Source organism: Lolium perenne, chromosome 6 (genome assembly GCF_019359855.2).
Source record: "Lolium perenne isolate Kyuss_39 chromosome 6, Kyuss_2.0, whole genome shotgun sequence".
Lineage (NCBI taxonomy): Eukaryota > Viridiplantae > Streptophyta > Magnoliopsida > Poales > Poaceae > Lolium > Lolium perenne.
In genome coordinates, this window is record NC_067249.2 from 1583968 (window position 1) to 1590229 (window position 6262).

General features: G+C 45.8%; 1 pseudogene; it reads right to left on the reverse strand.

Annotated features, from left to right (window-relative positions):
- Positions 1-250: 250 nt before the first annotated feature.
- LOC139832823 (uncharacterized) lies at positions 251-4257 on the reverse strand (annotated as a pseudogene).
- Between the last annotated feature and the right edge of the window lie 2005 nt (positions 4258-6262).

Below are 6262 nucleotides of genomic sequence, written 5' to 3' on the forward strand. Positions count from 1 at the left end.
GATAAGGACGTGTGGGTAACCTTTAGTCCCGGCTGGTGGGTACAACCGGGACTAAAGATGTCGGCAGGATAAGAACGCATGGGTGGACGCACCGCTCGATGAGATAAAGCATGTAGCGCACGACGCCCGTCGAAGGAACAAGACAAAGTAGAAGAGGTGCCGTGCCTATAAAAGGAGCATCGATACGCCTTGCCAAGCCCCGAACGACTACATCTCATCTAACAAAGTTGTTGGGGAAAGGGTTGGGAAATCTCCCGTGGCGCATCTCCACTTTTAATATCTTACATACAGTTACATGATTACACAAAAATAAATGGGAAATTGATTGCCATGTTGACATACTCATTTGTGCCATGAACATTCTTCAATTAACTTGATGATGGAGCATCTTCATCATTTAATTAATCTTCTTCGGCCGTAACCATGGAGCATCTTCATCATTTAACTTGATGCTTGGATCAATGTTCACTCTGAAGGGTGGAATTTCATCAAACTGATTATAATCTTCTGACATGTCTGTCTTGTCCTCCACTCCCACGATGTTTCTTTTTCCAGAAAGAACTATGTGGCGCTTTGGCTCATCGTTTGATGTATTTGTTTCCTTATGTTTCCTTTTTCTTGGTTTGGTAGACATATCCTTCACATAGAAAACCTGGGCCACATCCTTGGCTAGGACGAATGGTCTGCCTCTATACCCAAGATTGTTGAGATCCACTGTTGTCATTCCATACAACTTGTCTACCCTGAACCCCGCCTCCTGTTTTGTTGACCCATTTGCACCTAAACAAAGGGACCTTAAAAGAAGGTCCATACTCAAGTTCCCATATATCCTCTATGTAACCATAATATGTGTCATTTGGGCCTTCATTCATTATTGCATCAAAGCGGACACCACTGTTTTGGTTGGTGCTCTTTTTATCTTGGGCGATCGTGTAAAATGTATTCCCATTTATCTCGTACCCTTGGAAAGTCACTACAGTCGAAGATGGTGTCTGGGCCAGCAAGTACAACTGATCTTCAATATGTTCGTTATTCAGGAGATGTTTTTGCAACCAACCGCCGAAAGTCGACATGTGTTCACGTCTAATCCAATCGTTCGACTGCCCCGGGTTCTGGGAGCGTAGAAAGTTCTTGTGGTCACCGATATACGGAGCCACCAATGTGGAACTTTGTAGGACTGTGTAGTGTGCTTGAGTCAAAGAAATCCCGTCCCTACATATCATTGATTTCCTTCCTAGCGTGCCTTTTCCACTTAGTCTCCCTTCATGCCGCGATTCAGGAACACCAATCGGCTTAAGGTCGTGGAATAAAGTCAACACAGAATTCAATGACCTCCTCTGTTCCATAGCCCTTGGAGATGCTTCCTTCTAGCCTAGCACGGTTATGAACATATTTCTTCAAGACTCCCATGAACCTCTCGAAGGGGAACATATTGTGTAGAAACACAGGACCGAGAATGGAAATCTCATCGACCAGGTGAACGAGGAGATGTGTCATAATATTGAAGAAGGATGGTGGGAACACCAGCTCAAAACTAACGAGACATTGGACCACATCATTCTGCAACCTCGGTAGAATTTCTGGATTTATTACCTTCTGAGAAATTGCATTGAGGAATGCACATAGCTTCACAATGGGCAGTCGAACATTTTCCGGTAGAAGCCCCCTCAATGCAATCGGAAGCAACTGTGTCATTATCACGTGACAGTCATGAGACTTCAAGTTCTGGAATGTTTTCTTCTCCATATTTATTATTCCCTTTATATTGGAGGAGAAGCCAGACGGGACCTTGATACTGCTAAGACATTCAAAAAATATTTCCTTCTCTCGCTTTTGTAAGAGCGTAGCTGGATAAATGACGTCCTTTAACTCTCTCATGCAGCTTTTTGGGGTCTTTCCAACGTTGCTGGTCCTCCCGTGCTTCGGTGTATCTTTTGTCTTCCCGTACACACCCAAAAAGCCTAGCAGGTTCACGCAAAGATTCTTCGTCACGTGCATCACATCGATTGAAGAGCGGACCTCTAAGACTTCCCAATAGGGTAGATCCCAAAATATAGATTTCTTCTTCCACATGGGCGCGTGTCCGGCATCGTCATTCGGAACAGACCGTCCGCCAGGACCCTTTCCAAATATTACATCTAGATCCTTGACCATACCAAATATATCAACACCATCACGATGGGGAGGCTTCCTCCGGTGATCAGCCTCACCGTTGTAATGCTTGCCTTTCTTTCTTACGGGATGGGTAAGCCTAAGAAATCGACGATGCCCTGTGCACACGACCTTCCGACCTTTTTCCAAATAATCACCTTCGAGCTCATGTAAACAGTGTGTGCATGCATTGTATCCCTTGTTTGACTGTCCTGAAATGTTACCAAGAGCAGGCCAGTCATTGATGGTTACGAAAAGCATCGCTCTTAGGTCAAATTCCTCCTGCTTGTGCTCGTCCCACACACGTACACCTGCTAGGGACCACAGCTGTAGAAGTTCTTCGACTAATGGCTTCAGGTACACATCAATGTCGTTCCCGGGTTGCTTCGGGCCTTGTATGAGCACTGGCATCATAATGAACTTCCGCTTCATGCACAACCAAGGAGGAAGGTTATATATACAAAGAGTCACAAAGCCAGGTGCTATGGCTGCAGCTCTGCTCTCCAAAAGGATTCATGCCATCTGTACTGAGACCAAACCGTAAGTTCCTTGCATCCGGTGCAAAGTTTGGGAACTCTCTATCGATTTTTCTCCATTGGGAGCCATCAGCAGGGTGCCTTAACATCACGTCTTTCTTACGGTCTTCTTTGTGCCATCGCAACAACCTAGCATGCTCTTTATTTCTGAACAAGCGTTTCAGCCGTGGTATTATAGGAGCATACCACATAACCTTGGCAGAACCCTCTTCCCGGGGCGCTCGCCCTCAACATCACCAGGGTCATCTCGTCTGATCTTATACCGCAATGCAAAGTGCACACCGGACATGCATCCAAATTCTCGTACTCATCGCGGTAGAGGATGCGGTCATTAATGCATGCATGTATCTTTTGCACATCTAATCCTAGAGGGCAGACAATCTTCTTCGCTTCGTACGTCTTGGCGGGCAATTCGTTACCCCTTGGAAGCTTCCTCTTAATTATTGTCAAGAACTTTCCAAATCCCGAGTCGGTGACACCGTTCTGCCTTCCATTGCAACAATTCCAGTGTGCTGCCTAGCTTTTTATGGCCATCTTCGCAAGTTGGGTATAACAATTTGTTGTGATCTTCTATCATCTTGTCGAAGGCCAACCTTTCCTTTTCAGTTTCACATTCTCTCCTTGCATCAGCAATGGCCCGGCCAAGATCATCATCAGCAGGCTCATCTGGTGCCTCTTGATCTTCTACTTCATTGTCTTCATTGCCTTCTGCAGTATCATCGTATTCAGGGAAATTGGGATAACCGTCATCATCCTCTTCCTCTTCGTCATTGTCTTCCATCATAACCCCTATTTCTCCGTGCTTGGTCCAACAATAGTAACTGGGCATGAAACCGGATCGCAGAAGGTGGCTGTGAATGAGACTCGAGCGAGCGTAATTTACGGTATTCTTGCAGTCCACACATGGACAATACATGAAGCCACCATGTTTGTTTGCCTCCGCCACGGCCATAAAATTATCCAGGCCCGCAGTGAACTCGTCAAACCGTCGGTCAATGTACATCCATTGCCGATTCATCTGCATGATATAATTAAGCTGATCAAAACCATTACAGAACATCACGATGTATATATACACATGCATTTTATCAATTGCAGATGGAAAGGATAAAGTTGTTAACCTCGATGAAGAAGAAAAAAGCAAGTTAAGTGTGGCTTGATTTGTGTAAACTCAAGTGGCAAATCCTCTTAAGCATTTCATCAAACACCTCTTGTGCATGTGAAGAAGAGAGGAGAGCAATACACCCTCTTGTGAAGGTAGTGAAAAAATGGCTAAGTGTGGCTCACACTTGGGCAGGGGCAAGGTTATATAGCCAGAGGGGGGCCTTTGGACCCGGTTTGTATGACAAACCGGGACTAAAGGCTTCCCCAGGCTGACACGGCCTGGCGCGCCCTGCGGGTGGACCTTTGGTCCCGGTTTGTCATACAAACCGGGTCCAAAGGCCGCTACAGGACAGGCAACAGCGGGTGGGGTCGTCCTGGGCAGAAACGAACCGGGTCCAATGGGGGCATTGGACCCGGTTTGGTTCAGCAGTGGGTCATTTGCTTGGGTCCAAAGGCCTCTTCTCCACTAGTGTTGCTACAGTGAGTGTGTTCCACAAACTCCTTCCGAAACAAGACACAACCCTTAGGACAACAATGTGTCTTCTCATAATCCATGCAGAGCGCTCTCATGATTTTCTTCAATTCATACATGTTCTGGGGCAGACAATATCCTTTAGGAAGCATGTTACCCATTGTTTTCAAATTATCTTCAAAGCTTGACCGGGTCATGCCATTTTTGGCCTTATCGACTAGTAGTTGCGAGATGGCATCCAACTGGGAGATTTCTGCACCCGGGTAAAGAGGTTTCTTTGCTGAGGCCATCATATCAAGGAAGGCCTTCGCGGTTGGCTCCGGTTCACCCGGTTCCTTTGGTTCATCCTCTGGAGGTGGCGAATGTGCCTGCTCTGCATAATGCAAATTATCAAGCATGTTTCTAATGCCATCGTCCGCATTGCCATCGATGCGCTGTTGCATCACCTCCCCTCTATCATGGTCACGCTCGGCAAAGTTGATCTGCATGCTAAAGTCAGGCATATACCCATGCTGCCAAAGGTCTTTGGTCATATCAATCCTGCCCTGACGGAAACACATCTTGCACCGAGCACAAGGGCAAAGTGGATGGACTGCATTTGAACCACGATTTGCATCCTTCACGTAATAATCAGTTTTCCATTGCCACTCAGCTATTCTTTCAGTCGCACTGATACGACCACTGTACATCCACTCATTATCGGCCATCTTCTGCTTCATTGGGAGCCACAATACAAATATGACACTTCATATTAATTACTCTCATCAAATTAAATACACAAATTTTTAGTTTTTTATAATGGTCCTAACCACTCTAATAGGAAAGCTCTAATCCCACCCGAGGATGTGTAGATTGGATACGTTCTCCACACTCTACCCTGACCAGACACAAATTTCAGCAGCACCTCCCTGCTTTCTCCTGATACACGTCTAGGCAAAAAAGCCAAGAGGAATGTACATCCAGAGAACAATGGGGAGGCGCCGCCAAAATCCATTCTCTGGACGGAGCAGAGCATGAAAAATGTACCCAATCTACACATCCTCCAGCTGTCCAAAAACGTGGACAATCCAAAAGAGTTGCGGGTATAAATATACAATTGAATGCATATTTATTCGCGTAACCCTTCCGAACGGGAGACTCCTAGGTTACGTGACTAACTTGATTATCTAGACAAGAAAATAAACCTTAGGCACAGTAGAGAAGAGGCAGAAGATTTATACCCTCGAAGCGTGATTGGCGAAGTAGTCCAACCAACGGGGATCCGGGGCGGTCATGATGGGGCCTAGTTTAAACAACCACAAATTCAATCAAAATAAATTCACATTATTAAAACAAATTCCTATTTTCATTTGAATCAAAACAAATTCCTATTTCTATTTCTATTTCCTCTATTTTCTATTTTCTATTTCCATTTCAAATCACATTTCCATTTCTATTTCCATTTCAAAACAAATTCCTATTTATATTTATATTTCCTCTATTTATATTTCTATTTCAAATCGCATTTCCATTTAAATTTCCTCTATTTCTATTTCAAATCACATTTCACAATTCTATTTCTAATTCTCTACAACAATTAGTAAATTGAAGAAAAGAAAGAAAAAAATTAGCTTACCGTGAGCTACCATGGGGGCACCCCTGCGGAGCACCGGCCTGAGGGTGGCGGGGAGGCGCGGGGAGAGGGTGGCTAGGCGGTGCGGGGAGAGGGTGGCGCGGCCAGCGGCGGCGGGTAGAGGGTGGCAGCTCACGGGAGGCGTGGATGGAGGGGCGCGGTGGCGCGTCAGGGTGAGGGGCAGCCGGTGGCGGCTCGGGTGGAGGAGCGGGAGCGGGAGTAGGGTGTGGGTCGGCGTCTGGTGCGTCTAGCTCGGTGCGGGGTAGTTCGGTCGAACTAAACCCCCGAGCTATGCTGACGGCCTGCCTATGCCGACATAGGTAGCCACATTTTTTATTTTTGAAACAATTATTTTTTAGTTTATTTTTTTTCTAAAGGATTTTTTTA